We start from the raw sequence: 11,057 nt of genomic DNA, 5'->3' as shown, positions 1-11,057 counted from the left end.
CTAGTTCCACATCTTACCAATATTGGGTATTGTTATTACTTTTTTGCCATTTTAATAAGTATATCTCATTTGTGGGTTTTAATTTGCAACAGCACCTTTAAAATTATGTATACTCATTGGAAATTTTGGATATCTTCTTTTGTAATGTGTCTGTTCAAGTCTTGGGCCAATTAACTATTGGGTTGTCTGTCTTTTACTTAGTTTTTTGTAAAAGTATTTTGTAACTATGTATTTTGGATTTGAGTTCATTATTGGATATATGATTTGTGACTATCTTCTCCCAATTTGTTACTCACTTTTCACTTTCTTAATGGTGTCTTGATGAATTTCTCAATTTTAATATAGTCTATTTCTATTTATTTTATGTTGGTACTTTAAAAAAATTAATTCTCATCCAAGAATATGTTAATTGATTTTTAGAGAGAGAGGAAGGGAGAAAGAAGCATCGATGTGAGAAACATGCATCGGTTGCCTCCCATATGCAGCCTGACTGTGATGAGAACCCACAGCCTAGGTATGTGCCCTGTCCAGGAATTGAACCTGAACCTTTAGTACAGAATAATGCTCCAACCGGATAAGCCACCCAGCCAGGGCCATGCTTGGTCCTTTTGGTGTCCATTTAAAAAGATTTAAATAATCTGACTTCCAGCCAAGATGGAGGCATAGGTAGACACACTGTGCTTCCTTACACAACCATAATAAGGACAACAAGAATTTAGAAACAAAATAACCAGAACTGACAGAAAACTGAACTGTATGGAAGTCCAACAACCAAGGGGTTAAAATAGACACATTCGTCTAGACCTATAGGAGGGGCAGACTCTGGTGGCTGGGCAGAGAGGGGTTGCACCGAATATGCATGGCAGCAGCTGGCAAACCCCAGGCACGCCAGACGCCAGCAGGCAGTGGCTGCGTGCAGACCCCAGGCTCTGGGTGGCAATGGGCAGACCCAACGAGGTGGTGATTGTGAAGGGAGGCACTGCGTGCAAGGCGGCTGGCTGACTGGGCTGTCCCACATTCACATGCAGATAAACCAAGTGAAACTAGAGAGCAACACAGACCATGAAACCCAGGGTCCCAGCTCGGGGAAATAAAGCCTCAAATACCGACTGGAAACACCTGTGGGGGTTGAGGTGCCAGGAAAGATTCCCTGCTTCAGGAGAGTTTGTTGGTGAGACCCACAGGGTCCTAGAACCTGCACAAACCCACCCACACAAGAATCAGCACCAGAAAGGCCCAATTTGCTTGGGGGATGCAGTGGAAGGGACTGAAATCCAGCAGAGAGCTGAGCAAGCACCATTGTTCCCTCTTGGACCCCGCCCCCACATACAGCCTCACAACTCAGCCATGAGGGAGGGTTGCCCTGCCCTGGTGAACACCTAAGGCTCCTCCCCTTACTACATAACAGGTGCACCAAGACAAAAAAAAATGCCCCAAACAGAAGAACAGATCAAAGCTCCAGAGCAAATACAACTAAGCAACCAAGAGATAGCCAATCTATCAGATGCACAGTTCAAAGCACTGGTAATCAGGATGCTCATGGAATTGGTTGAATATGGTCACAAATTAGATGAAAAAATGAAGGCTACACTAAGTGAAATGAAGCAAAATGCACAGGGAACCAACAGTGATAGAAACAAAACTGGGACTCAAATCAATTGAGTAGACCATAAGGAAGAAACAAACAACCAAAGAAAAAGAAAAAAGAAACAAAAATTTAAAAAATGAGGAGAGGCTTAGGAACCTCCAGGACATCTTCAAATCTTCCAACATCTGAATTATAGGGGTACCAGAAGGAGAAGAGGAAGAGCAAGAAGTGGAAAATTTATTTGAATAAATAATGAAGGAGACCGTCCCCAATCTGGCAAAGGAAATAGACTTCCAGGAAATCCAGGAAGCTCAGAGAGTCCCAAAGCAGTTGGACCCAAGAAGGAACACACCAAGGCACATCATTACATGAGCCAAGATTAAAATGAAGGAGAGAATCTTCAAAGCAGCAAGAGATAAGGAGACAGTTACCCACAAAGGAGTTCCCATCAGACTGTCAGCTGATTTCTGAAAAGAGACCTTCCAGGCAAGAAGGGGCTGGAAAGAGGTATTCCAAGTCATGAAATCCAAAGACCTACATCCAAGATTGCTCTATCTAGCAAAGCTTTCATTTAGAATGGAAGGGCAGATAAAGTGCTTCTCAGATAAGGTCAAGTTCAAGGAGTTCATCATCACCAAGCCCTTATTCTATGAAATGTGAAAGGGACTCAGAAAAAGAAGATAAAAGACATGTATAGTAAAATGACAGCAAACTCACAATTATTAACAACCACACCTAAAACAAAAACAAAAACAAACCAAGCAAACAACTAGAACAGGAACAGAACCACAGAAATGGAGATCACATGGAGGGTTACCAACAGGGGAGTGGGAGGAGGAAAGAGGGGGAAAAGTTACAGAGAATAAGTAGCATAGATGGTAGGTAGAAAATAGACAAGGGGAGAACAAGAATAGTATGGGAAATGTAGAAGGTAAAGAACTTATGACCCATGAACATGAACTAAAGGGGGGAATGTGGGTGGGAGGGGGTTTTGCAGGGTGGAGGGGAATGAAGGGGGGAAATGGGACAACTGTAATAGTATAATCAATAAAATATATTTTAAAAAATTTAAAAAGATTTAAATAATCTTTTTTCTATTGTTTTTTAAAGTAAAAAATTATTCTTTTCAAAAGTACATTGTAAAAATATTAGACTATATATATAAGAAAAAAATAATCACCTATAATGTTACCATTCATAGGTATAACTTCTACTAACATTTTGATACATATTCTTCTCCTTAGAAGTGTTTATACATATAGTTTTCTTTCAAAAAAGTGGGATGAGCTCTGGCTGGTGTGGCTCAGTAGATTCAGTGTCAGCCTGAGAATCAAAAAAGTGGGATGGTACTGTATTTATTTTACTTAACATTTTAAAATTTATATTTTGTATATACTTGATCTTACCCAAAAGGCTGAGAAATGGTAAAATTTATATTTTATATAAATATCAATAAATAGTCATCCTCCCAACTGTTAATGATTACATAGTAGTCCCTCATATAGCTATGCTTAGGTGTCATTTTTAACTAGTAAAATTCATGTACTAATATGTGAACAAGCAGTATCAGTAGCACTCTTTGGATTGAGAATCATTGGAGAAATCCACTAAGGCAGTGATATAGTGTCCAGAATTTTAGGCTCATAATTCCAGGCCATCCCATGGCCTTGGTAAAGTCATTCAGTCCCTCTCCACCCTGGAATTCTCCATGTTCAAGAACGGGTCAGAGCAAATCGTCTATAAGGTGTACTCCAACCTGGAATGTCAGAGGATTCACCCATAACAAGGCTGTTGCTATATGTCTTTTCCTTCTCTAGTGTTTTGACGGACTCACTTGTGATCTAAATGATATTAGGTCAGAGTAAACCAGTTCCCTTTGGGGACTATGTGGCAAGGTGATCACCTCCTTGGAACAGATGAGTGTAGGGGTATACATCACAGCTTTACTTAAAGTCAGCTGTGATTGTGTGACCCTAAGGGATTTCCCTGGAGAGGCACTAAGAAATGAAACTTCATTTTTTGTCAGAAGAAGGTTAATTTAGAGAGTTAAGAACTTTCAGGGGGAAATCGCTATTATGACTAACTCACAAAAATTGGGAAGAAAGAAACCCAAATGAAAAAAAGACACCATAAAAGGTAAATGCAAAGAAACATTGCAAAGACCTTTTACAAAGAGTTGAGCAGAGGAAATAATACTATTGGATGTGTTCTACACAGAAATAGCTCCTTGAATCACAGGGATGACAGTTAAGGGTCTGATTAGGAAAGTGAGGGCCAGAAATCTAAATTTTTGTTTGTGCTTATTTGTTCATCACATCACTGTGGACGAGTTACCTCTGAGCCTGTGTCCCCATCTATAAAATAAGGAACTGATAATATCATATAAGTTTGCCCAGATGAGCAGATACATGCCTTGAAGCAAATAAAGCCCTCAGCCAACCTTAGCACATGGTAGACAATTTTTTTTCTTTTGCTATTTTAAGAAATTAAGATAAAATTCACATTCCATAAAGTTCACCATTTTAAAGTATACAATTCAGTGGTTTTCATATATTCACGATGGTGTGAAACCACCACCCCTGATTCCAGAACTCTCCCATTACCCCAAAAAGAAACCCTATACCCACTCACTCACAGTCACTCTCAATTATCTGCCCCTCCCCCAGCAACTACTAACCTATTTTATGTCTCTATAGATTTGCCTATTCTGGACATTTTCTATAAATGGAATCTACAGTCTGAGATCTTTTGTGACTGACTTTCATTAGAATAAAACACTCAGTATTATTGTTTTGTTGTTGTTCCTATCGCCTATGACTCAAAGAGCGAGAGAACCAGATAACATAATGAATATGGAATCTCCTCGTAAAGAAGAAATTGCTCTGGAAATGTAAGGGCTGATTTATCCATTGAAATATTTATTCTTGTGGAAATGGAGAGATGCCCATTAGAACTTCCTAGAGGGAAAATAAAATCGCAAAATTAAGAAACATGACAAGACTAAAAATATCCCCTATTTTTTTGAAAAATGTTCAATTACCTTTTATCCTAAAGCTTTTTGCATGCTTATTTAAGTTCTTTTCACTCCCAAACCTGTCACCACGAGTTCAGTCGGATGCCTGTCTAACCTTTGAGCCATGCTACTCCTGGATGTGGAATTTGGAGGCAGAGCTGTAGAGGACCTTAGGAGGAAGCTGTCAGCCAGCTCCCAAAGGCCAGTCATCCATAGTGGCCTCTGAGCCACCCCAGAGGGTTGGTGGAGGCCACCAACAACACATCTGAAGACAGATGTTACACTTGATTTCTATCCAATCTTAATTTTGCTCTTGTGTTAACACGATGAGAAGCTTGGAGTCCATTTTTTATTTTATGTGTGTGGATTATGACTCACCTGGGAATTTGTTCAAATGGTCCTGCCCAAATGCAGACAGTAATTTAGCACAATCAAAACTTTCAGGATTATTAGCTCAGACTCTAAATGAAAAACTTTCTTTACTCATAGAAGTAATTATTCTGCTTTGTATCGCCTTCCAGAGAATTTCTTGAAGACTTAAAAACTCAAAAGACTCTTCTCAGAGTTCATTGTTTTATTTATCCTCCTCCTCCTGACATTGTGTGCTGATGTTGGATGGTCTCTAGGTCTGGGCAGGGCTCTATGGCTTATGTCACGTGGTCTGGTGGGGAAGGGAAGCATTTCCTATCAGAAGCAAAAATAAGGTTAGAAAAGATTGTTGAACTGTCTTTCACTGACCTGTGTGATGCCACATGATATTATCTCCCTGCTCCATCCTGCCTCCCTCTTAGTTTTTAAAAAAATTTAATGTTTCAAGAGGTGTGGTTGTTACAAGATCAGACTATGCAGCCAGACTGCTTTCAAATCCCAGGGTCACCATTTACCAAATATGTGCCACTGGGAAACTTTCTAATCTCTGCACCTCAGTTTTCTCATCTGTAAAATGGGGGTAATGATAGTAACTTCTTCACAGGATTGAAATCACTAAAATAGTTAATACAGATAAAGAACTTAACAGTGCCTATGGTATTTTCTTCTTATATACATACAAAGAATAACATAATAAACATCCAAGTCCTTACACAGAAATCCCAACATTATATAATATTTTAGATATTTTTAATATATTTTATTGATTATGCTATTACAATTGTCCAATTCCCCCCTTGATTCTCCTCCATCCTGTGCACCCCCCCTACCCACATTCCCTACCTTTAGTTCATGTCCATGGATCATACATATAAGTTCTTTGGCTTCTACATTTCCTGTATTATTCTTAAACTCCCCCCTGTCTATCTTATACCTACCATTTATGCTACTTAATCTGTGTACATTTTCCTCCTCTCTCCCCACCCACACCCTCCAATAACCCTCCATGTGATCTGCATTTCTGTGGTTCTGTTCCTGTCCTAGTTGTTTGCTTAGTTTCTTTTTGTCCTTGTTTTGGTTTGGTTGTTAATAACTGTGAGTTGTCATTTTACTGTTCATAGTTCTGATCTTTTTCTCAGATACGCCCCTTTCACATTTCATAGAATAAGGGCTTGGTGATGATGAACTCCTTGAACTTGACCTTATCTGAGAACCAGACCTTATCTGCCCTTCCAATCTAAATGGAAGCTTTGCTGGATAGAGTAATCTTGGATGTAGGTCTTGCCTTTCATGACTTGGAATACTTCTTTCCAGCCCCTTCTTGCCTGCAAGGTTTCTTTTGAGAAATCGGTTGTCTCCTTTTCTCTTGCTGCTTTGAAGATTCTCTCCTTATCTTTAACCTTCCCTAATGTAATTATAATGTGCCTTGGGTCCAATTGGTGTGTGCTTCCTTGGGTCCAACTGCTTTGGGACTCTCTGAGCTTCCTGGATTTCCTGGAAGTCTATTTTCTTTGCCAGATTGGGGAAGTTCTCCTTTATTATTTGTTCAAATAAATTTTCAATTTCTTGCTCATCCTCTTCTCCTTCTGGCACCCCTATGATTTGGATGTTGGAATGTTTCAAGTTGTCCTGGAGGTTCCTAAGCCTCTCCTCATTTTTCTGAATTCTTGTTTCTTCATTCTGTTCTGGTTGAATGTTTCTTTCTTCCTTCAGGTCTACATCATTGAGTTCAGTTTCCTTCCCATCACAATTGGTTCCCTGTACATTTTCCTTTATTTCACTTAGCATAGCCTTCATTTTTTCATCTAATGCAACCATATTCAACCACTTCTATGAACATCCTGATTACCAGTGTTATGAACTATATGCATCTGATAGATTGGCTATCTCTTGGTTGCTCAGTTGTATTTGCTCTGGAGCTTTGATCTGTTCTTCTGTTTGGGCGGCCTTTTTTTTTTTTTTGTCTTGGCACACCTGTTACATAGTAAGGGGAGGAGCCTTAGGTTTTCACCAGGGTGGGGCAATCCACGATGTTGTGTTGTGAGGCTGTATGTGGGAAAGTGGACAGAGCAGGTACAATGCCACTGGCTCAGCTCTTTGCTGGTTCTCAGTCACTTCCCCCTCTACCCACAATCAAATTGGGCCTTTCTGGTGCTGATTCCTGGGTGGGTGAGCTTGTGTACATTCTAGAACCCTCTTGGTCTCTCCAATGAACTCTCCTGTGAGCCTGAAAATTTCTCCGACCGCCTCAATCCCCACAGGTGTTTTCAATCAGAGGTTTGAGGCTTTATTTCCCACACTGGAAGCCTGGGTTACTCGGTCTGTCTTACTCCCCAACTGGGAGTTGTTCCTCCCAGTTTATCTGTACAGAAATGTGGGACCAACCAGTCCAAAATCCGCCACCTCACTGGGTCTACCAGCCACCATCCTGCCTTGAGTCCTCTGTGCCTGGCTGCTGGTCTGGATGTATGTTTCTTTAACTCCTTGGTTGTTGGACTTCCATACAGTTCAATTTTCTGTTAGTTCTGGTTGTTTATTGTTTTTTAATTTGTTGTTGTCCTTCTTTTGGTTGTGTGAAAAGGCACAGTGTGTTTACCTACTCATCCGTCTGGAAGTTCCACTTTAGATATTTTTAAAATAAAATATTACTGTATCAATTAACACAGAGACACAGGTATCCAACCCTATTGCACTCCCTTCTTTTTCTTTCTTGAGATAAACATTTTCCTGAATCCATTACTTATTATTTTTAAAAGTTGGTATGAGTCCATAAAAATTATATATTGTTTTGTTTTTAAAACTTATAAAAATTATATCATATGAATCCCCTGCCACTACTTTTCTCATTCAACCTCATGATTTTGAGATTTAGCTATGTTGCCACAGAGTTAAGTCAATTTAACTGCTGTAGGTGTTTTAATGACTACATCACAATTGATGTTCCCATTTCCCTGTTATGGACATTTATACTGCTTCCAGTATTTTGCTTTCATAAGCATTATTGTAATGAATATTCTTGTACCTGTCCTGTGGGTAGTGGGACTTAGGGTGATTTTTTACTTCCTTCTTTATAATATTCTATATTATTTAATTTTATTTATAATAAATATGTATGAGTCTTTGCAAAATAATTAAACTATTAAAAAATAAATGGAGACTTGAAAGACTACCAGCCAAGATGGAGGCATAGGTAGATACACTGTTCCTCCTTGCACAACCAGAAGGAGAACGACAAATTTACAAACAAAATACAACCAGAATTGCCAGAAAATCACTGTATGGAAGTCCAACCACCAGGGAATTAAAGAAGAAATATTCATACAGACCAGTAGGAGGGGCAAAGATGGGTGGCCTGGGCAGAGAGGACCCACAGAAAGGCAGCCACTGGAGGACTGGATCAAGTGGTTGCTGACAGACCAGGTGGTCCCACATTTATGTGCAGATAAACTGGGAGGAAAAACTGGAAAGTCAGACAGACTGAGCAATCCAGGGTACCATCACAGGGAAATAAAACCTTAAAACCTCTGACTGAAAAAAAAACAACTGTGAGGGTTGCGGTGGCAAGAGAAACTCCCAGCCTCACAGGAGAGTTCATTGGAGAAACCCACAGGGTTCTAGAATGTACACAAACCCACCCACCTGGGAATCAGCACTAGAAGGGCCCAATTTACTTGTAGGTAGTGGAGGAAGTGACTGAAAGCTGGCAGAGGGCAAAGCAAGTGTCATTGTTCTCTCTTGAACCCCAACCCCACATATAGCACCACAGAGCAGAGACTCGGGTTGCCCAGCCCTGGCAAATACCTAAGGTTCTGCCCCTTAAACATGACAGGCATGCCAAGACAAAAAACTTATGGCCCAATAGGAAGAATAGATCAAAGCTCCAGAGCAAATACAACTAAGTGATGAAGAGATAGCCAACCTATCAAATGCAGAGTTCAAAACACTGGTAATCAGGATGCTCACAAAAATGGTTGAGTATGGTTGCAAAATAAAGGAAAAAGTGAAGGCTATAAAAAGTGAAATAAAAGAAAATGTACAGGGAACTAGTTGTGATAGGAACCGGGACTCAAATGAATGATTTGGACTAGAAGGAAGAAAGAGACATTCAACCAGAACAGAATGAAGAAACAAGAATTCAGAAAAATGAGGAGAGGCTTAGGAACCTCCAGGACAACTTGAAACATTCCAACATCCAAATCATAGGGGTGCCAGAAGGAGAAGAGGATGAGCAAGAAATTGAAAATTTATTTGAACAAATAATAAAGGAGAACTTCCCCAATCTGGCAAAGAAAATAGACTTCCAGGAAATCCAGGAAGCTCAGAGAGTCCCAAAGCAGTTGGACCCAAGGCACACCATAATTACATTAGAGAAGATTAAAGATAAGGAGAGAATCTTCAAAGCAGCAAGAGAAAAGGAGACAACTGATTTCTCAAAAGAAACCTTGCAGGCAAGAAGGGGCTGGAAAGAAGTATTCCCAGTCATGAAAGGCAAGTACCTACATCCAAAATGGTTTTATCCAGCAAAGCTTTCATTTAGAATGGAAGGGAAGATAAAGTGCTTCCCAGTAAAGGTCAAGTTAAAGGCGTTCATCATCACCAAGCCCTTATTCTATGAAATGTGAAAGGGGCGTATCTGAGAAAAAGATGATCAGAAGTATGAACAGTAAAATGACAATAAACTCACAGCCATTAACAACCAAATCTAAAAAAAAAACCCAACAGGAATAAAAATGAACTAAGCAAATAACTAGAACAGGTAAAGAATCACAGAAATAGAAATTACATGGAGGGTTATCAGCAGGAATGGGGGAGAATGGGAGAAAAGGTACAGGGAATAAGTAATATAAATGGGAGGTACAAAATAGACATAGGGAAGTTAAGAATAGTATGGGGAATGGAAAGGCCAAACTTCTATGTATGACCCATGGACATGAACTAAGGAAGGGAAATGCTGGTGGGAGATGGGGTACAGGGCAGAGGGGAATGAAGGGGAGAAAAAAATGGGACTTTAAACATAATCGATAAAAATATTTTTAAAAGGAAAATAAATGGATACAACCTATTTTTTCCTTAAAATGAGAGAATGAATGCATATGCTGAAAAATTATAAGGTGTTATGTAAGTTTATGATATTAGTATTAATATTAGTATTTATTACCCTAATCTCCTCTAGCAGGAAATTGGAAATTGCCAAAGAAATGAAATAATGGTTCCACAATAATGGAGAAAGTAATGACAGTTCCATGGAAATACAATCAGGCTGAACGTTGTGAAAAGGTAAACTTAGAACTGAAAGAATCTGGAGGAAAGAGAAAGGCAGTTTCTTTCGGAGCCTTGGGCTTAAATCCCGGCTTTCTAAAAAAAAAAAAACTGTGTCACTTTGGACACATTATTTAAACTCTCACTATCCATTTCTTTATCTGCAAAATGGGAATAATAATAATATTGATCTTATTTTGTTGTGGTGGTTAAATGACTCAAATTACTTAAAGAGATGGACTTTGGCACATTGTAGGGAGTCATTACGTTTTTGTTCCTGTTTCCCTCCTTTTTTTCTTACCTCTACCTAGCATGTAGACAGCAAGATACAGTACACATTGTGACCCAATTGGAGAAGGGGTGATTATTATGAAACAAGATGGGTTGTGGTTTTTGTTTTTTAACAGGAGGAAGACATAAGGAGTTGGTGTTTACTTAAGATGCTTTGGCTCTATTAAGATAAAGGGGCCAAGAAGACAAGAAAAAGCAAAAAGAATGTACTGCTTCTGGATGTATCTAGGTCAAGGTGTTACTGTACAGGCACTGGCCCAAAGCAGGTCTGCCTCAGGGCAGCCTGTAGTGTGTGGGTTCTTTACTTTGTGTAGGAAAGATTTCACAACATGAGTCCAGGTGATTTTTTTTTAAACTTTATTTTTAGGATGGGGGAAGAGAAACATCAATCTGTGGTTGCCTCTTGAGAGTCTCCTACTGGGGACCTGGCCCACAACCCAGGTCTGTGCTCTGACTGGGAACTGATCCAGTGACCCTTTGGTTAGCAGGAAGGCACTCAATCCATTGAGCCACACCAGCCAGGGTGAGTCCAGGTGA

This window comes from Artibeus jamaicensis, unplaced genomic scaffold (genome assembly GCF_021234435.1).
Source record: "Artibeus jamaicensis isolate MK-2021 breed Jamaican fruit bat unplaced genomic scaffold, CSHL_Jam_final contig_1539, whole genome shotgun sequence".
Lineage (NCBI taxonomy): Eukaryota > Metazoa > Chordata > Mammalia > Chiroptera > Phyllostomidae > Artibeus > Artibeus jamaicensis.
Note: the sequence above shows the minus strand (reverse complement) of the source record.